This window comes from Protopterus annectens, chromosome 6.part0 (genome assembly GCF_019279795.1).
Source record: "Protopterus annectens isolate FY-2018-M chromosome 6.part0, PAN1.0, whole genome shotgun sequence".
Classification (NCBI taxonomy): Eukaryota; Metazoa; Chordata; order Ceratodontiformes; family Protopteridae; genus Protopterus; species Protopterus annectens.
Genome location: NC_056737.1, coordinates 1,451,939,399 through 1,451,962,728, shown reverse-complemented (window position 1 = coordinate 1,451,962,728; position 23,330 = coordinate 1,451,939,399).

Sequence of the window (23,330 nt, the reverse complement as noted above, 5' to 3'; positions counted from 1 at the left end):
TTGTGCTTTGATGTTAGAGTCCTACAGTGTTAGCATGGTGTGCAGCAGAGTTGTGTGTATGGAGTTGAATTCTTACTGCATTTGTTGAGCTCACAGCAACAAGGGTTGGAGTCTTACAGTATTAGTAGGGTTCACATCAGCACTGTATACAGGCAGAAAGCAGGTTGAGGTCCAGCAGTATTAGTAGGGTACACAGAAGCCCTGTGTACATGGAGTATGAAGTCTTGCACTACTAGTAGGTACAAAACAACACTTTGCATATGGGAGGGTTGAAGTACTACAGTGTTAGTAGGGTGCATAGTAACACTGTGTTCTCAGGAGCTTGGAGTCCTGCAATATTAATAACATGAACAGCAACACTGTGTGCATAAGGGTTGAGGTCCTGCAGTATTATCAGTGTGTAGAGCAGTGCGGTGTGCATGGGGTTGAAGCCCTGCAATATCAGTCGGATGTAGAGCAGTGGTATCTTCATGAGGGTTAAGGTCGTACAATGTTATACTATGCACGGTAGCATTGCACGCATGAGGTTTGAAGTCCTACAGTATAAGTAGCATTCACAGCAGCACTGTGTACACAGGGCAATGGGCTCCTGCAGTCTTAGCAGGGTATGCAGCAACACTGTGTGGATGGAGATTGAATTCCTATAGTGTAATTAACACCTTGGGTCTACCTTAAAAAGAGGCAACAAGGTTAGTAGGACTAGCCCAGTCAACAAAGGATAAGTAAATAAAATAAAATAAATACAACCCGGATTAACCTTCCTTCTTCCTTTCCTCTACCTTAATTATTTCCTTCTCTTTTCCCTGTAACCTTGATAGCTCCCCCCTTACATAACATCTTTGTAGATATATGTTATCTCATATATACTGTATGACCATTGTAAAAAAAAAATATATATATTTTACCATATTTGTAAGACAATTTATTATTTACTCTATGTTTTGATATTATCAAATTTGTGTATTGCAAATATTTACTCATTTTGCTTATGAATGTTATCTTGTTATGGCTATTTCTGTTTGCATGTGTATTGTGTGTACTAACTCACTTTGTTTATAAATTTCATCTTGTTATGGCTATTTCTGTTTAAACTTGTAATAACCATTGGAGCTTTTCTACCCGGGCCTCCACTGAAAATGGACATATATCCAGCTGGACTAGCCCGGTCAACAAATGTAAAATAAATGTAAAATAAATAAATAAAAATAAAATATTAATACGATGTGCAGCAGCATTGTGTGCACTGCATTAGGTGATGGGAGACAGTGTGACTCTATTCTGAAGATGATCTGTGTAGTGAATCTCCTCCCTGGATGTGAATATTACATTAGTCACTCTGGATAAAATTCCTAAAATGGTGCATAGGTGCTCAGGGTGGGTCATTCTGAGCATAGTAAGGCACATAGCTTGAAAACACAATAGCAAGACAACACATTCTAACATGTGTGTACACAACTTAATAAGGTATCATATGCAGGATTTTGGCAAGTAGTGTGGACCACCGCATCCTGGAAAGTGTGTTGGAATGGGCAGTGTAATTTAGAAATCTAATGAAATGTGTAACGTGTTGTACTCATTAAGCCAATGATGCATCTTGTGCATCTTGGTGCTCATTTACTTGTCATTGCTGCTTTGTGTTCTATGATTAATGTTGCAGATGTACAGAGTTGTTACATTAGTAGCATGCATGGGGGTGTTTTGGTAACATGTTATAGCATCCATGCACATACTAGCCCCATTATGTGCAATGGTAGCATCAAACAGTGGCATTCTGGTAAACTAATCTAATTTTTTTTGAGTGTGTGTGTGTGTGTGTGTGTGTGTGTGTGTGTGTGTGTGTGTGTGTGTATGTGTGTGTGTGTCTGTGTGTATGTGTGTGCATGTGTCTGAGAGAGAGAGAGAGAGAGAGAGAGAGAGAGAGAGAGAGAGATGGAGCTTGTGTGAGTGTTTATTTATTAGCATTGTGTATATGCCAATGTATGTTGGCGAGTGTCTCATCTAAACACAACCAACATTGTGCCACTAAAAGAACTGCAAATCATCTTTCCAAAGGAGCAGAGTGGGCTTTCTCTCTCCTCCTGCTGCTACAGCACATCTCTGTGATGTTCCAGAGTTTCAGAGGACAGCTTTAGCACACTTTATAGCTATTTCTGATTGCCATAGTAGTGCCACTCAAGTGGTATACCTCATGTGGATATATAATAAGTACTGTCTGACTTGTAGGTGTACATTAACACATTACTTATGCAGCAAGAGTACTTAATTCCCCTTGAATTAAAAATTGTCATTTTTAAAAAATGTTATTAATTCCGTACAGTATGTTATATTCACATGCAGTCATTATGCATGGTGCACCACAACTCATCAGCGGCTGACTGCTTCATTTCCTACTATATTCCATCTCCACCTTTGCAGTACCCTTTGGGTTAACTCTATCCTTCTTTCTGGTATGATTCTTAATCTCTTAGCATTATAATACTTTTTTCCATTACTTTTTCCATTTTTTTCTCCCCTTCTTTCCTTAATCAAGTCAATTTCTGACATCTTATTCCCATGTCCAGGAACCCCTTCTGTAATTCATGCTCCTGTATTATTTTTGTCTCCTTCCGGTTTTGAGTGATGGTAGTTTTAACTCAGCAATCTGATAATGTTCATTTCTCTTTATTTCCAGATGCTTTACCTATTTATGTCCCATATACAGAATTCATAAGTATATCTGACTTCCTTTAGAAATATACTTCCTCAAATGTTCTGTGCCTGCTTTCAGAGTTCTTTTGTCCACCCAAAGTCTGTAAACATGTGCCTCATTCCTGTTTCTTCCTCCTAACATCTCCAGCATCTATCCTCCTTGCCACCATGCTTTAACGGTCTCATGGGGGTTAGATACCATCTATGCAGTATTCTCAAGCTTTGATCTTCTGCTCCATGAACTATCTGCATGTGGTTCACTTCCTAAATAGTCTCTGCCAGTATCCTACAACCTTCTTTCATACTTTCTCCCTTCCCCAATTCACTCTCTCAGTTACTCATCTTTGTCCTTGTCCCTTTTTTCCTTAATGCTTTGTAGATCTGTTTGGTCCCTTGTCTCCCCAACCTTCTCCATGTCTCCATCTCCCTTAGTCTTTTTGTGCTTAACCTCCTCATTTGTTTCTAAGCAGTGAACGATGTTACACATCAGTGCATATGTCGGGATATATAGGGTCGGGATATATAGGGTCGGGATATATAGGGTCGGGATATATAGGAGGCTCCCCATCCTCCTTTTTCCTATTCATTCTCATTTTTACCTTGTTCACTGTTTTCCCCTTGCCTTTATTGACTCAGACCTCTATGTCTTTTCGCATTTGCTATAATATTTTGCCCCTAGGATTTATGTGTATACTGCATAGCAGGTGGGGGATTTCTTGATTGTCTCTCTCACTGTGCTCCCAAAAAAGAGCCCTAGGTAGTTCAGGAATTCTGGTTCTTTTATCTCACTTATTCCCCTTTTCCTAACTGTGCTACCACAGTCTTTTTATTGTTGCACCTGAGTTCCACCACTTCCTTAAACTTCTCAAATGTCTCTCTTATGGAATCGCTTCCCACATTCTCTGACATTAACATGCAGTCAACTGAATACAACACAAACTGAGATTTTATCTACTCTGCTTCTTCAATAATAGCTAAATTGTGCCTGACTTAACATTAGCAGCTCCTCAGTCACAAGCATCAAAAGGCCCGGGGATAGGGGGCACCCCATTTGGCCCCCTTATCTACCCTTGTCTATTCATATCGTCTTTTATTTATGAGTATTTCAATGTCTTGTATCTTTGTATGTGGCTTTTATCCAATAGATGAGCTTTTACCCTACCTCTCTTTGCTGCAGTTTCTTCCACAGGAATTCCCACCTCACCATATCAAAGACCTCCTGCTGATCAAAGCACACAATCACACTTCATCTTGTGTCTTTGTTCATTCTCCAATGCATATAGCCCTCCACATTTTCTCCCCAGACCATTGTGTGACTTTTACTCCTTTCTCTTATTTATACAGCACCCTGTAATATTTCTTGAATGCTTCATGATTACTTCATCCTCTAAACATTCTCCATCTCCTGCCATAATTATCTGTACCTGGGATGCATGGCTAGGCTTAAAAAGGCTCCTGTGGTCATTAGCCTAGTAAACACCTATGAACTTATGAACTTCTGTCTCTGCCTGATTTTTCCTGTATTACTTAGCTAGATATTGCTTTTGTGCGTCTTCCACTATCCATAATCATTGCCTCTAATACCATTGCCAAACATCTTGCTCTGTAATAATTTGACTTTCAAATTTTATTTTATTTGATATTTGTAAACTGGGAAAGTGAACTGGTTCAAGGACCTTTTCAGCCATGACCTGAGACTAGTTGGCAATGACAGTATACACAAAAATTAAATATTCTACAATAAAAAGCAAACAGAATAAACAATACATATGGCATAAAGTGTAATGAGTTAAAAAAGAAAATGAAATAATTATTAAACATTATTGGCATCTAAAGAAAGTACAATACATATATAGCAAAAAAACACTGTAATACATGGATAACAGATTCTAGTGATTCAGTAAGTTTGCTAACTGTTAATTCATTTGTATGTAATTTGATTTGTACAGAGTATCACAACAGAAAATATAGAAGTATAGTGTTCTGACGCATAGGGTGCTGTGCAGAAAATGGGGAAAAATAGTCATAATAGAAACTATAGTGCAAAGAATAACTGAGAAACTGATATAGACACAGTAAAAAGGAATAGTTTAATTATGATAAGAATAAACCACCGACTCCACTCCCCTTAGCATGTTATGCTTCCAGTATGGAGATGGACAGATCTACAATTGAATCTGGAAGTTGATGCAGTGTTGTAGGATTGTACAGGGATTGAGTCCCTCAGCCCTCATTTACCTACTATGTAACCTTAAGCAAGTAACTTTATCAGACAGTGTTTAGGGGAAACTTTGAAATTGGGCTATGTTCCTCTGGGCTGTAAATTAAGTAGTTACATTATGAGAAAATGAGGAGGGTACAGGAGAAACAGGAGAAATAAAGGTAATTAAATGTATAATGGTGATGATTATGATTATGATGATGATGATAATAATCAGAGTTAAGGAAGAAGGGGTAGAGGCAAATAAGTGTATTAAGTAGAATTTCTGAATTATCTACATTTGTTATCCTCATGAAATTAAGAATGGAACACCATCTTGAAAGAAATATTATATTCAGGTTTCTTTATAGGCTCAAGAAGAGAGACTTCGCAAGCTAGAACAAATTTACAGAATAGCAGATAGAGAAGGTAAGGCCTGGAAAAAAGGAGAAATTAAAATTTCTAAGGGAGTAGCTGGCATTTTTGATGCATAATTTCTTGAGCAGGGGATGAGAGTAACTTAAAGTTTACAGGTGAGGGCATTAAGAAGAAATGAGGCTTTGTCATTTACTGGTAGCTATTTTTTTTTTTACTAATTGTCATACAGTGGTGTTCATATTTACTGGAGAGATACATTACTCTGAGAATTTGTTTTCCAGTTTTGTAAAGATGAGTGATATTTTGTAATGAGCCCAAAGCAATGATAGGAAGTCCGTATTCAAGCCTAGGTAGAAGAACCCTAATGGCTATGGCTTGCCAAAAAGAAGATGCGATATCCTATAGGAAAGCTTCAGTTGAGCTAAGACTTTTTTACTCTGGGTTTTGACATGATTGCTAAAGGAGAGATGCTGGTCAAATAGGAGGCTAACATATCTTTGTTCAATTACACAGGGCAATGATGAACACAAAGGTTTTGTAATGATAACCTTGTGAATTGGCTTTAACTTTTGATGTATACCAATAAACAGTAAGGAGCTTTTTTAACACATATCACAGAGAAAAAAAAAAACAAGATAATAAAATTTTAAATGTATTTACAAGAATTATACAGTAAAGATAAAAATAAAATATGTTTAACAGGTTTTCTAGTCTTTTTAACACAAATTATATATTATTAATTAATGACATGGCCAACTATGTTTATAAATATTTAGCAATTGTTTAACATTTTCCACTCTTCACAAATCTTATTTCTCATACTTAATATCTATTATTTTTTAGATGTGAAAAAACAAAGAATTTAATTAAAGATTTGTACCTAAGTACCATGTTCAATCATATCCTCACCTCAGGCTTGTGCCTGCTGAATGGCGCACAGTGACGGTATCCCACTCCACAAGGGGGGAGCCACCACGGACCCTGGGAACTACTGCCCCATTAGCCTGATGGGCCTGGTCTGCAAGGCCATGGAACGTATCATCATGGAACTCATAAACAAAGACATTGGTAATCTCCAAACTCTGGACCCCATGCAGTTCGGGTTTGTAAAAGGCAGAGCATGTCTCCTAAACCTGATAGACTTCTTTGAAGCAGTCACCAAAGCTGTAGACAAGGGTAAGGTGGTTCACACAGCCTATCTAGATCTTGCCAAGGCTTTCGACACCATCTCCCACTCTGGAATTATAGATAAACTCACTAAACTAGGTATAAATCCCTATGTCACACGATGGGTTGCCAACACTGTGAAAGTAGCAGACTCCAAATCCGACATCAGACCAGTGACAAGAGGAGTACCACAGGGTTCAGTCCTGGGTCCTCTCCTGTTTGGTATCTACTTCACTGAAGTACAGGCTAACACAGAAAGTTTTTGGCTAACAAAGTTCGCAGATGACTGCAAACTACGAGCCATAATCGAAACTCCTAACGATGTAGGCATCCTACAAAAGGGCCTCACTGAGACAGATGCCTGGTGTCAAAGCCATGGCCTCAAGATCAATGCCAAAAAGTGCATTGTCATCCCCTTTGGTAAAAACTTTGCACCCATGAACTACAACATAAGTGGTAGTATACTTAACACCGAAAGTGTGATAAGAAACCTTGGGACACAGGTGGACAGTAGTCTCTCTTTTGATAATCACATTGCCACAGTAGTCAGGAAATCCTTCTATGTGGCACACCTCATCACAAAAGGTTTCTCATCCAGAAAAAAAGAGGTCATTGCTCCCCTCTACTCATGACTCATTAGACCCATTATAGAGTACAACACCCCTTTTGGTATGTACCTCACAAGACATCTACAACAACTGGAAAGGCTGCAGAAATACCTCACAAAGAGGATTACCAGCCTCAAACAGATGCCCTATGCAGACCATCTCAAAAAACTCCATCTTTACTCCGTCGCATATCGCCTACTCAGAGGTGATCTCTGCCTAGCATACAAAGCTATGTCAAACCCAGAGCTGTTGGATATGCTCCACTTAAAGAAATCCCAATCCCTCCGAGCTACATGCTCTAGGAACCTAAACCTTGTCACCACAATAAACAGAACATGCCGGAGGGATAGATTCCTGTCCCAGAGACTTCCCATACTCTGGAATAAACTACCTATCTATATCAAACAAAGCTCCTCATTAGCACTCTTCAAGAAAAATCTTGATGATTGGATGGGAAATAGGAAATTCACCCCGGGGATCACCTCTGTGGCTCTGCTCGACAGTGGCACAGGAAAATCATTTTCTTGGGTGGCAAAAGCCAGGGTACCTTTTTGGCTGGGTTTGTATAGGCCCCAGGGTCGATAGCCTAGTACCTACCTATGAACCCATGAACCTATGGAGTAATTTAAACTTTTTTATCATACATACCCGTGGTTTAATTAACAAATTTAGTAAAAGGAAGAGAGAGATTTCTTTCTTCCAATTATTTGTAATGACTTTTTTGCTATTATCAGTAAGGTCCATATCAAAGAATGCTGTTTTGAATTCATACAAGATGGCAGTGGTGCATTAGTCAAGATCAAAGACTCAGAAAAGACAGTTATCAGACTGCAAATCTTTAATTAAATGTTTTGTTTTTTCACATCTAAAAAATAAATTACACCAATCTGTCTTTAATATTTTTTAAATTTCCAACATAATGGAATAATTTAAGTAGTACATTTTATTTAACTTATGAAGTCTTATAAATATACTATTTAGATATTTCTAATTAAAGATCTTCCAATAAAAGTTAGAAGATGTGGCACCTGCAAATTTTAAAATTAAATCTTTACATTTATCATTATTAACATAATTAAGATTACACTGAAATAATCCCAATATTTATCATTGACTGTAGTTTCCATACTTAGTACTAGTTTATTTTAGATAAAACAGGTTTAATCTCACCATTTCCACTTATAATTATTACGAAGTAACAAATTATTTTATAAAAAATCTTTTTCTATGACATTTGCAGAATCTCCTGAAATTTTAAAACTTCTTAAAATTGTATTCATTATTATTTTACTATATAAATTTAAATCACATTTCTTTATAATTTCAACTGTTAATAATTTATTAGCCTTAATTCAATTAAACCAATAAACATTTTTTATTTTTAAAATCTAACATTAAATGATATATTTTACACTCACTAATCTCTCTAGAATATGCAAATAGAACAATAATGAATAGACAGTTTTGCAAAAATATATTAAAGATTTTTTAACTGACATAGGTATTAACTTAATATAGTTAGAATTGTTTGTTCTGATGGACTTCCCCCAAATAATAACAACAATAATAATAATTCTACTACTACTACTACTACTAATAATAATAATAATAACAATCCATAACATTTTATTATTAGCTCTAGTAAGAGATAGAAGAATAGGTATTAATTCTGAATTATCACAGATTGAAATATGTAATATTATTACTATTTTTATTATTTTATTTTGTGCTTTTGTGTTGCTGCTAAACTGAAGTGATTGTTTGTGGATCAGTATTTAGTCTAATTTTTAAATCCTAGACTCTGTACAGTCTATTCTCAAATGTAACTATACCATTGAATTTTATTTTCATGTGAAAGATACAAGATGCTGTATGCAGAACAGTGTGACCCTGATTAGCATTTCTTCTTCTTATACATGCTATATCTTGCTTACTTGTCAATTTAGCTAAAATATTTGAAACTTAGGCAATTCAGTGTACTATTAATACAAGGATTATGCTTTTTCTCTCAGTCGCTGTGTTATATATGGCATGAAACACTGTTCAATTATTTTTTTGCTATAGTTCTATTTCTGGTGATGAGCTGTCACTAAATATCTATTATTAGGTATTATCTCTTCTCACGGCTCACACCCTGAAAGGCTCACACAGTTAGAAAGACTGCATCCAGTTGGACATTTAAAAAAAAAAAAACAGTTAGCCACACTGGTCTACCCTCAATAACAAACTTAACTAAGGTTACTATTTTTTCTAAAGTCTTTCTGCTTAAACTGTTTAATTCAGCCATACTGGGTCAAGAGCACCAAACTCCCCAGCCCTTAAATAAGGCTCCTAATGCTAAAAAGTTCCACCAAATTGTACTGTTAAAGGTGCTGTGTGTGTTTAAAAACAGAACATAGATTATAATTTAAAGCAAGTACAAAAGCAAAAAAAAAAAGGCCGCTTAGTTTAATCACAGGCTCTGAGGGTTCCTCTGGTGTGGTTAAGCCCCACTCCACTCGTCCTCTGGGCTCACTTCATGCTCCTCCCTGCCCCCTATTCCCACCTGCCCCAGTACCTCTGAATTTATAACCCCTCAGCCACACCCCCTCCTTCACCAACCATTAACAGGAATTCATTTATAACCCACTCCTTCTACTATCTCCCCACCTATTTCACCAAGGTTGCCTACCTACCAGGAGTATATTCCCCCCATTATGTCTCTAATACTTACTAGGTCTTCTAAAATACCACCTCTACTCTACACCCTTACCATTACTAATCACCCCTTATTCTCTCACCATCTATGAAAACAAATCCCATATAGGATTCAACCATTCCCAAATGCCTTGCTATCAACCCAATCCTCACAAACCATTCTGCCCACTCATTCATGACCATTGACGTCAACTCCTTTACCCCTGCTAACACCCACCTGTTATACCCAGATATGTTAACACCAAAACTAAATACTACTAAAAACTGATAAATTTCTAAAGCTCATAGCTAGTCTGACTCACACCATTACTATTGATGGACATATCCATCCCAACCCTGGGCCACCATCCCCAGACAACACTAACTCTAATCATAACAGCCAACACATATGACAAAGGCTAAATAGACCCCCAACTCACTACTGACCTGCCACTTAAACATTAGAAGCATCAACAATAAGGTCCACAACCTCAATGCCCTCTTGACAACTTACTCCCTGACATACTTTGTCTCACTGAAACATGGTTAAAACCAACTACACCAGATAATGAAATTCTACCTCCAGGGTATAATATACTCAGGCTAGATCGTACTACCAGGAAAGGGAGAGGGGTTCTTGTTCTCTATAAAACCACCCTAAATGTTACTCTAGATAACCTTCAACCACTTATATTTAACAAAGCAGAAATTATGATTTCCAAACTGCAAATAAATAAAAACAAATGTATAAACATAGTATGTGTCTATATTCCCCCATGTAATAACTCAGGGACCCTATAAGACATCCTCTACTAGCTATCCAATATCTACCTTCAAGGGGCCATTGTTCTAGGGGATCTAAATATAGATTGGACCACCTGCACTGCAGACCCCAACCACCCACGTAAACCTACATGGTTTTACACAAACTATAACCTCCCCTACTAGGACCAGCAAGCCTAACAGTAAAGAAAGTATCCTAGACTGGATACTAATTAATAGCCCACACCACATGTACAAATCAGGTACTCTCCCTGAAGATCTAAGTGATAATTTCTTAACGTATACTATTAGGCATAAAGTTGAATGTCCACATCTACCCACCTATAAAACAATAAGAAATAACAAAAACTTCAACCTTAATAAATTCTTAGAAGAACTTAAATTATGCAATTGGTCAATTCTAAAACAACTACCACTATATGAGGCAGTAACACATTTTAATAACATATTCCTGGCCATTCTTGACAACCATGCACCTGCATGCTCTATTAAAATTAAAACAAAAGTAGCCCCCTGGCTCACTAAAGAAACCAAACTAAAGATCATCCAAAGAAATAATGCCTGGAATACCTGCTGCTCCTCTAAAGCTCCACAAGATCAATTCAAATTTTGATAACATAGGAATGATATAAAAAAATCCATATTACTAAACACAAAAAAAACTACTTTTGCCATCTATGGCAGAAACACCACAACAAGCCACAGGCGTTCTGGGCAGGTATTAACAAACTCCTCCACCCAGGGCAATCCACAATTTCAACCCCCTCAGCCCCAACCCAAAAATCACCAGAGTCACTGCTAACACCTTCAACAGTTTATTTACAGAAACCATCCAGGCCCTTGCTAGCAAACTTAAACCCACTTGTGCTAATGCTGAAACCCCTAAACCCAGTGACATTCTCTCTTTTAGCTTCCAAAAGTTCTGACTTCACTCATTAGAGCCCTAATTAAAAAACTCAAACAAACGACCCTTTCAGCTGACCTCCTCCCTGCAGACTACCTACAAAAAGCTGCTGATGTTATAGCATACCCTCTCTCTATTTTGATAAACAGAACCATAGCTGAAGCCTCTATCCACTCTATCTGGAAAATATCACATGTCATACTACTCCACAAAGGAGGCAGCTCCATTGAGCTGTCAGACTATAGACCAATAGCTATCCTTTCCCCTCTGGCTAAAATTATGGAAAAGTGTATCCATAAACAACTCTTACACTACCTTATTCAACATAATCTTCTGGAAAACTCCCATCATGGATTTAGACCATAGCACAATACCACCTCAGCCCTCCTCTCCTTTTCTAATGTCATAAATTCCAACCATAAGAACAACAAACTATCTTCTGCCCTGTTTCTCGATCTTTCCAAGGCCTTCAACATGGTTAACCACCAGCTACTCTTACTTACCCTAAATAAAATATCCCTAAACAACCATGCCATACAATGTTTTCAATCTTATCTTAGTAGAAGACAACAGGCTGTCCTTTGGCAGGGCAAACTCTCCACCCTTCTCCCCGTTACCCTTGGTGTCCCTCAAGGCTCCATATTGGGTCCCCTTTTTTTCTCCCTCTTTATCAATGACCTCCACACTATAATCCCAGATGCAACCTGTATACAATATGCCGATGACTCCACCCTGATTTGCTCAGCCTCCACCCCTACAGATCTCCTTAGTTTAATGCAGAAATCCATTAATACAGTGGAAAACTGGATCCCTAATCAACAACTGATGTTGTTGTTTGTCTTTCGGCTTTTTCCCGGTAAGGGGTCACCACAGCGAAACTCCAGTCCACTAATGATTGGCAGTAGATTTTTTTACGACATGCTGAGGTGCCAGCTCGACGCCCAACCTTCAACGAAGGCACACCCATTTACACATGCATGTCTTTCGGACGCTACCCAACCACGGGGAGGACATGCAGACTCCACACAGAAGGCACTCCCAAGTCAAGCTGAGAATCGAATGGGAGAACCTCTTTCTGTGAGGTAACAACGCTACCGCCGTACCACCGCAGCATCCCTAATCAACAACAGATATTAAACCCTAATAAAACAAAGCTATTGCTCTTCTCCTCTACTGGCAAATCCTCTCAACCTTTGTTTACTAAAACATCTAACAATGGGACCATAATCTCACCAGATAGGTATACCGAACTCCTGGGTATTATAATAGACAATCAAATATGATATGCACATAAACCAAACTATTAAAACCATTAATAAAAAACTTGGCTCCTACACAAAAAAAAAAAATTTCTCACCCCTCTAGCTAGGACTGCCATTGCCCATTCCCATCTGCTTTCAACTCTTCTTCATGCCTCACCAATACTCACTAACTTGGACAAACTCAGCAAACTCTCTAGCTGCTACAATCAAATTGCCAGGTTTGCCACAGGAACTCCTTACAGGACACATCATTGTCAAAACCTAAACCTCTTAGGATGGCTAGAACTCCCCATGCTAATTCACTGTAATCAACTTACTGTAGCATTCAAGGTTATTAACCATCCAGAAAAAATGGCCTCCCTTAAAAACATTATCCATCCCTCCAAAAATGCTAGGGTACGTTGTTCCACTACAAAACTTTTGGTTCAATCTGTTAAAGCTAGCAACCTATCTGGAGAATCTTTGCAAATTCAGTAGGTAAAACCTAAAATTCACTCCCATCTGACCTTACTCTGAACCCCTCCCTTAATCAGTTAAAAAAAATTCTAACCCAGTATTTTAAAACTGGTTGTGTTCTTGCTCTAACCTTGATTAAAGCCTCATCTACTTCCATGTCCTTGTAATTTTTTATTTACAGTGACTAACCTCTTATGCTAAAAGGTTTGAAAAAAGAAACTGTAACATCTTTGGAGATACACTGTATATAAGCTGCACCTATAGGTTTGATAAGTGAAACTGTAACATATTTACATATATTTCTGAATATAAACTGTATTCTTCATAGGCTTGAAATGTGAGACTGTAACTTGTATGTTAATACAATATGTTTGTGTATATACTGTAACTTGTTTGTCTTTATCTGTTTGTAAGTTTGGAGCTTTTCTCCCCTGGCCTCCACTGAAAATGGACATATATCCAGTCAGACTATCCTGGTCAACAAATATAAAATAAAATAAATAAATAAATAAATCACAAACACCTTACTAAAACATTATTAATTTTGTTTATATCACCTGTTGGCATTAAAGTTTTATATTGAATAATATATATTTTTTGGAAATAATAATATGTATATTAATATAATCTATCTTCAAAGGAAAATAAGACCTTGTTCTAATTATCAGTTAAAATCTCTACTGTTTTATAATAAGAACATTTTCATTTATAATAGAATCTGAGTTGTCATATATGTATACATTTAAGTATTTATATTTTAATTATAATTTTTAATATACAGTTTTGAATTATTTTGATTAATGAGCTTAATCTCTGTTTTATTGTTAAATTTCATTTTTGAAAATTCTCCAAAGCATTTAGTAGAATCAAATGTTTCTATTAAAACTTTATTTCCCCAGTAGTGATCAAATATTATCAGCAAGAGTTGAATTTTTGAAAAAAAAATAATTCAATAATTTTAAAACCTTTAGTGCTTTTATTATTTCTGATAAATTCTGCAAAAGGCTCAGCACCAATGTCAAACAGAAATGGAGAGAAATGGACATCCTTGCTTTGTTCCATTAATAGTGACTACATCTTTTGAAATAAAACATCCAATGTTAATAAAATCTGTAGAAACATATGCATATTTATTTATATAGATTTCATAGCATATTAATGACCTCTTTGGGGAATCCATACACCTCTAAATAATTAAATAGATATCTCCAGTTAATTATATTAGAAGCATTTTCTAAAGTCAGCCTTACAATTTTATTGTATTCATATTAGCCTAAGCAATCAAACTAATTAACTTATTTTTTAGTTGATTGTTTTTTCCTGTATAGTGCAAACCCTGTTTGATCATTCTGAATGATGTTTTTAATTGGTTCCTTCAATGCATTAGTTAGTATGGGCACAAATGACTAGTAATCTGTGTTCATTAGAGAAACATATCTATATGAAGAGAATATTTCTGAATCTTTATTTTGTTTTAAGGTCAAGGAAATTAAGCAGTATTTCCATGATTGTTGGATTTCACTTTTATTATGAATTAGTAAATATCACTTTTTAACAAATGTAATATATCTTATGGTAGAAGATTATGCATTTTGGCTATTACACTGTCATGGCATGGAGTTTTTTTTTTTTTTTTTTTTTAACCTGATCTTTGATTTTACACATAGTAATATCCTTCATTAGTTTATTCATTTGTTTATTAGAAATCTTTTTGTAATGTTATTGCTTAGAAAAGTAGACATTATCTCACAATCAACATTTATGCCTTCCTCATTTAATTTCTTGAATAATTATTAAATTATAATATTATATCTTCCAAGTCTGTTGAATTTTCTTATTTCCTCATTTATTATTCATTTTAGGTGATTAGATTTATTAAATATTTTAGCTGTATTAGTAAGTCTATGTAACACTTTTGGTGTAATAGCATAATAATTTAATCTAATTATCTCCAATACCAGTTCAGTTTTATGTATTAAAATTGGCTGATATGTATTCAATATTTCTTTAATTATTTTAATTCTGTATGTATCCCCTTTTTGAAATGGTATATTTTTACTGTAACTTCTTAATTTTTTCATCACATTCTGTAATTTTAATAGAGTTGAATTTTCTTTTTGATAGAAATGAATTTTAAAATAATCCCAAATAATAATGTCATCAACCATTTTGTGTCATTTAATTCCATATATTCTTTAATTTCAGTATGTTACCACTGTTTCAAATCAGGTATATTCAGAGATTTTTTCTTGTATTGACAGTGAGCTTATTATCATGAAGCCAGTTCCAGACAGTAGAAAAGCTAGTCTAAAGTTAGTTATCTAGGCAGGAAGGGGTTTTACTATATTTAAAAAGGACAATGCTATCTGCATAAAGGAGACAGTTTGTGTGAGAGAAGTTCATTAAGTAGAGTGAAAAGAGAAGAGGACCAAATACAAAGCCTTACAGAATGCCTTTATGGGAAGAACCTGAAAACTGGGAGATGTTAGTTGCAGTGATTGTGAAGGTGTGATTGAAAAGATAATCTTTGAACCACTGCAGGACATCACTGGAGAAGTCTGTCTGACTGCGGCTGTAAAGTAGTATTGGTGACCTACTGTGTCAAAGGTTTTACTAGGATCGAGGAAGATTGTTCAAGAAATGTTACTAGAAATTGGCATTTTCTGATCTGTAATGCTTCACTTTTACTTTCTTTTCTTCTAAATTCCTTCTGTAGCACCTTTTTTTCCTCTCTCCAGCTCAATTATCCTCACTGATTTTCTTCTTTTCTTTCATTCTTCATTCATCAGTTTTTATCAGTTAATGACCTTGATTCCATCACACCAACATTCTACCACTTTGTCCCTATCTTTAATATTGGAAAAAAACTACAATCAACACCCAGCCAAGCTAGATGTGAATGACCCCTTAAGGACATACCAGTGCTTCAGCTACATGGCACTTAAATGTCCACAACTGTTTTAATATATTTTTAAGTCTTTATAGGTATATTCAGGCCAATAACACCAAATTATTTGGTTAGGATGTCTTTCATATTGTTTTGTATTCTTTCAATTGTTTTTCCTCTACCATCTTGTCACTTTTCTCATTTCATGTGGCTATAATGGAGGAGGATGTATTCGTATGCTAGGAAGACTCCTTTTCCTATTACAGTTCTTATAGGTTTGGAGAGGAAAGGGAAATAATTTCCAGAACTCAACTAAAAGAGAGTTGGTGTAATGTTAAGGTCATTGCCACCCAGGTGAAAAGTTTGATCCTGACCTCTAATCAATGTCTGTATGCAGTTTGTATGCTCTCCCTGTGTCTCTGTAGGGTTTCTCCCACCTGCATTCCTCCAAAAGAAAAAGCTTTGTTTTTTCAAACTCGTGCAAAAATTGAATGGGATTTGAGCAGCACTGACTCTAGGTGGTGCCTATTGGGAAGACTTGTGCAGGTTGACCACTTCTGGTATCAACTGTGGTGCACAGAGAACATTGATCGCAGTCTGTGTACAATGTCAAGTGGTTTCACTTCTAGGTGATTTGGCCATATTGATTAATGTTGGCAAAAATGGGCTGGACCTTTGTCAAAGACCCATGGTAATGATGGGGAGGGTTCTGTATTCCTCTGCTGGACAGCATGTGTCATAAAGCCCAACAACCTGGGTTAATACTGGCTGCTGTCCTGTTGCCCAGCTTTAGTTGCTTAGAATATCACAAAGCCAGATATAAAACTAATCAATCTGCCAACTTTAACTAAGGATTGTTACACTACATGTATGATCACTGGCAGGATGCAGTTTGGAAGTGGATGAAAAGATGGTAAAGAGTAGACTGGTCATCCAATATACCCAGGATACAAGATGGATGGGAAGCAAAGCCAGTTTGCTTGGGATTCAGAGTCTACTACTTGGGGGGGGGGGACTGGAAATGGTGTGAGAACTGTGATAAGGAAGAATCTTCAGAAGACAGTGATGGATGTCATCTGATTTAGGCTAAACATTCATGGCAATTAGACCTCAGTATAAAGATATGTCACTATTCATAATCTCAGCCCATGATCCATAGCAGTGCTGTGATGGTGAGAAAAAAAGAATGTATTCAGGCAAAGGTTGCAGGACACACTTGATAAAGCAGGGCAACATGAGTGGATATTGATAATGATGAATCTGAATGGTCATATCAGGATAGACAAAACAGGATTGGATGACTGCTTGGATCCAGCAGAAATAATGAAGGAGATGGCATTCTACACTTCTGTCTGGCAAATACATTGATGGTGGTTAATGCATGGTTAAGAAAGAGAGACAGTCACAAGATCTGATATAGGATAGACCAGCACATAAATCAGGTAGACTTCCTCCTAGTTAGGAAAGGGCATTGGGGTAGAGTTAGAGATTGCAAAGTCAGCCCAGTGAAACAGTTGACCCACATCATAAACTACTAGTGGCCAAAATCAGCTGTAAGCAGTGGTCAAAGAAGGCTTTAAGGTAAACAAAGACTAGGTTGAAGACCTGGAAGTTGACTGGAGCAAAAGCGTAAGATTTCAAAAGACATTCAGGTTTCTAGCACTACAGGAAGAAGAAGAAGTGGAAGAAACATGTGAAGTTAAAGAAGAATGGCAGTGTCTCAAAGCAGCATGTGTGAGTAATATAGAATAGATAGGCTAGCCACCTGGTGGTATAAACATTAGTTCTAGATGATTGTTACTGCTGAAGTGATAGTCAGAACCCATGAAAATTTTTTTTAAAAGGGTCTGTGGATGGATGCACGAAGCATCGGAGACCATCCAGGTGCAACTAACCATAGGCAAAACTGCCTTACAGTTTGTAGCATGCTACAGACCACCCTCTCAAACTCAGGAACCCCACACAGCCTTCCTGAAGACACTAGAGAGTATGAATGTCTCTCCAAATACCATCATATTGGGAGACTTCAACTACCCAAACATAGACTGGGAACATTACTCAAGCCCCAACACCCTAGCCCAAAGGTTCCTAGAATTCATAAACTCAAATGCGATGGAACAACTAGTCACCATTCCCACAAGAGGAGACAATATACTTGACCTGATCATCACAAACATGGGGACAAAATGCTCCACACCGGAAGTATATCCCTCATTGGTAAGATCAGACCATAAATTAATCTCACTGGAAATCCACATCCCGCCCCCACCCCTGCAAAAAGACCACAGTGAAGAACTTCTCAAAAGCCAACTTCACACTTCTTAAGACTGAAGTGGTATCCTTCAAGGCCCCTGGGCCAGAGGAAACCACAACCCACACTGCTGAATCCTTTACAAATGCCTTCTACGGGCACCTTCAAGAATGCATGGATCATGCAATCCCAAATAAAACCAAGACCCATTCCCCCAAAGGCAGGCACCCGGTCTGGTGGACCCCAACCATAAACAAACTTTACAACAGGAGGAGGAAGCTACTACATGACAGAGCAAAATCCCTAAAAGGGAAGGCATCTCTGATCAGTACTAGCAAAAAACTACGATCACTCATAAAATCATCCATGGCCAACTTTGAGAGAAAAATCGCAAAAGATACAAAAGACAATCACAAGGCCTTCTTTAGCTATGTTAGAAACCTGGGTGGAAACTCCCAGATATGCTCAGAGTTAGTCCAAAATGACACAAAATACACTGAACCCACTGACATTGCCAACATTCTGGCAGACAGGTTCAGTGCAAATTTCTCCTCCCCCTCCCAAAAGGAGAAATAACTATCCCAGCAGAGTGTAGCCTCCCTAACATCTCAGATGCCCAGGTGAGAGCCGCCCTCTCTAAAGCTAAAAACACAGCATCAATGGGACCGGACGGTGTCCCGGGCTGTGTGCCACATGAACTCCAAGAGGAACTAAACCCACACATAAGGCTGCTGTTTAATCTTAGCTTTACTACAGGATACGTACCCAAAGAGTGGCATACGGCAAAAGTGGTCCCACTTCACAAAGGCGGTGCTTCTACGGACCCTGGAAATTACCGCCCCATAAGCTTGACGAGCCTGGTCTACAAAGCTATGGAGAGGATCATTATGGAACTCATAAACAAAGACATTGGGGACCTACAGACATTGGATCCTACCCAATTTGGCTTTGTCAAGGGCAGATCCTGCCTTTTGAACTTGGTCAACCTTTTTGAAACAGTCACTAAGGCCATTGATGAGAGTAAGGCAGCTCATACAGCCTACCTTGACCTTGCAAAAGCCTTTGACACAATACCCCACTCGGGCATCATAGACAAACTCACTAGCTTAAATGTAAACCCATATGTCACAAGATGGGTTGCAAACTGGCTCAAGGACAGAACCCACAGGGTCAGAGTTGCTGGAGCTATGTCAGACTCTAAGCTGGTCACAAGCGATGTCCAACAGGGCTCAGTCCTGCGACCCCTCTTGTTCGGCATTTATTTTTCCGAGGTACAGGCAAACATAGGAGGATTGTGGCTGACAAAGTTCGCAGATGACTGCAAACTGGGCGCCATAATTGATACCCCAGTGGATACAAACATCCTTTAGAGAGGCCTCATAGAAACGGATAATTGGTGCCAGAGCCATGGCCTTAAGCTGAATGCCAAAAAATGTATAGTCATACCCTTTGGGAAAAACAAGGTACCCACAAATTACCACATTGGTGGTAATCCATTAAGTACGGAAGAGGTAATCAGGGACCTAGGGACCCAGGTTGACACTAACCTCTCATTTGATACTCACATTGCCAAAGTGGTTAGGAAGACCTTCTATATTGCCCACCTTATCATGAAGAGTTTCACATCTAGATCAAGAGAGGTCATTGTGCCCCTGTACTTTTCTCTTATCAGGCCAATGATTGAGTACAATGCCCCATTTGGGATGTATCTTACCCGACACCTGCAGCAGTTGGAAAGACCCCAAATGTTCCTCACCAACAGGATAAAGGGTCTTAAACATATGTCATATGCTGCCCAACTGAAAAAACTCCAGCTCTATTCAGTCGCATACCGCCTACTCAGAGGTGATCTGTGCCTGACGTACAAGGCCATGTCTAATCTGGAATTAATGGACATGCTCCACCTCAGAAAATCCAAATCCATCAGAGCCACAGAGCAAGAGACTTAAACCTCAACACAGAAATAAATAGGACGTGCTGGAGGGACAGATTTATAACCCAGAGGCTCCCTACACTCTGGAACAGAATCCCAATCCATGTTAGGCAGAGCCCCTCACTAACTCTATTCAAGAGAAATCTTGACGAGTGGATGGGAAATCATAGGTTTACCCCGGGGGTCATCTCTGTGTCACTACTAGACAGAGGCACAGTAAACTAAACCCTAAATGGGCGTAGTATTCTCATCCTAAGGGGTGGTGAAAGCCACACACACTCTGGCTAGGCTTATAAATGCCCTAGGGCAGATAGCCTAGTACGAACCTATGAACCTATGAACCTAATAGATATCAACAACCAGGTATTATTGTTGAAGTGACAGCCAGAGCCCATGTAAAAAAGTTTAAAAAAGGGTCTGTGGATGGATGAATGAATAAATATTACCAACTAGGTATGGAAATAAGGTACATAAAGAAATAAAGAAATCTGATGGTGGAATGCAGAACTCGGGAAGGTATATAAAAAAAAATAAAGAGTGCAGGAAAAAGTGGGATACAGAAAAGATGGATCTGACTAAAAAGGAATACTGGTTGGCTAATAAAGAGGCTAAAAGACCAGTCACAATAGCAAACTACAAGGCATCAGAGGCACTGTATCATCTTCTGGGGAATGATTTGGTAGATGTACAAAGAACCTCTATCAGGTTGCAAGGCAAAGAACTAAAGATAAAGAAGACAGTCATCAGCCACCCTTCATAAGGAAACTAGCAACAACTTGCACATCAGTCCACAAGACATCAAAGGCAGATGAAATGTGTATTTCCAACAGCTTCTAGGTGAATAAAAACCCCACAGAAGCTGTACTGCCCAAGACACAGCTATGATGAAAGAGAAAGAGGAGCTCACCCTAGAAGAAGTAAAAACAGAACAAACAAAAATTAAGTCAAGGAAAGCAGCAGGCTCATATGAAGGTGTGGCGAGATAATCAAGATGTTATGTGAGGCAGGGGATAAATGGCTCCAGAGGGTATTCATAGCAGTATGGAGAGAGACCTGTATTCCACATAACTAGATAATAAGCATTTGTGTGCCAGTGTGCAAGAACAAAGGGGACATTCACAACTGTGGGCAGTATAGAGGTAACAAACTCCTGTCACACTGCTTGAAATTGCTGGAGAGAGTGCTTGATAAGCAAATATGCAGAATAGCAGAAATTAATATAGGTGATGAGCAGTTCAGATTCGGATCAGGATGCAGCACAACTGACCCAATGTTTGCAGTGAGGCAAATAGTTGAGAAGAAGCTATAGATAAGGAAAGAGTCTAACTGTACATTCCTAGACTTGGAGGAAGCATGTGACAAGGTCCCACGAAAGCTGATTTGGGCAGTTCTGAGATGGTTAGAAGTCCCTGATACAATGATATAATTAGTGCAGGATTTGTACAAGGATACAATAACACAAATGCAAACAGTGTTTGGGTGTGCATCAGGATTCAACTCTGAGCTCTCTGCTGTTCATACTGATGACGGACTACATTAGTAAACTGGTCGGAGGGGAAAGATCAACAAAGCTGCTATATGCAGATGATGTGGCATTATTAGCAGACACTGAGCAAGAACTTCAGCCAATGATAGGGGAAATGAAATCAAACTTGAAGGCCAAGGGGATGAAACTGAGTACAATTAAGACAGTTGTCATGCAAGCAAAGAGGGGAAATCAGGCAAAGCTGAAAATTGAGATAGAAGGGAAAATAATGGGAACAGGTTAACAGCTTCAAGTGTCTTGGAGGAGTGGATGAAGAGAAGGGAAATATGAATAAGGAAGTCAAAGATAAAATCAGAGGGCTGTGCCAACTGGAAAAAGAGTGTCAGGGGTAGTGTATGGCAGAAGAATGCCAATAAAGCTAAAACGTAAGGTGTACAAAAGAGTGGTGAGACCAACCAGTACTACTGTATGGAAAAGAAACATGAGCAGTGAAGGCAGGGCAGTTGAGGAGACTAGAGGTGATGGAGATGAAGTGCCTGAGATGGTTAGCATGATGTCACACTATGAGACAGATGAAGAAAAAAAAACAGAGCAGAATTCAGAATAGTTCCAATTTCAGAGAAAGTCAAACAGAACAGATTACATTGGTTCAGGCACGTATGCAGGAAAGCAGAAGGCCAGGGCATCCAGCAAAGAGATGGATGGATTGCATGAGACAAGGTGGGCAACACTCAGGTATAGCAATCAAAGAAGGTTGGAAAGTGCTATCGAATCAAAAAAGATGACAACAAGTGAAACAGCACCCTGACTCAATGTAGAAAATGAGGAAAAAAGGGGGTTGTTTTTGATGATTATGATGATGATGATATATTTCCTAGTGTTTTCAATATAGTTATGAAGTTAAGTGACTGCTCTTGCCATAAAACTAGATATGTAAAAATCATGGTTGTTTCTATTGGGGTACCAATAAGATCTGTGATGTGGAGATTTTTAGGAATTTTTCTATTGGGCCCAGCATTTCTGTTATATACCCCTTGTGTAGCTTGAGCTCTTTCCATGCATTCCTGCCTTGTGGGCATTTATTACCCATTTTTGCAAATGGGTATAATGTTCAAAGACACTCTTAAATGGGGATTCATGTTCTTTTCAAGTTTTCTGCCAATGTCTAACACACCCCAGGTTTGTCTGCCAAATAATAACTCAGAAGGACTGAACCTAATCAAGGCTTGTGGCACTTTTCTAATTGCAGATAGAATTTAGGGTCTCTCTTAATTTTTGACATCTTTCACAATAATGTTTCTTAGCATGGCCTTTAATCTTCACTTAAAATGCTTCATCAGACCCACTGTCTTCAGTGGCAGACTGAGGTGTTCAGCTGCTTGACAGTAAAGCATTGGCACAGTCACAGTTTGTGAATTAGTTCAGATATAAAGGGAGTTATCTCATCAGTGAGTATTTATTTTGTTGTACTTACTCTTGAAAATAATGTAACTAGCTCACCAGTTACAGATTAAGCATAAGCTTTACATAGTTGGGTCGCTTCAGGATATTTAGTTACACTGTCCAAATAAACAAAATATATTGAAATCCATTCCTGGATTCTACCAATAGCTCAACAAGGTCTACTGCAATGTATTTAAATACCACATCT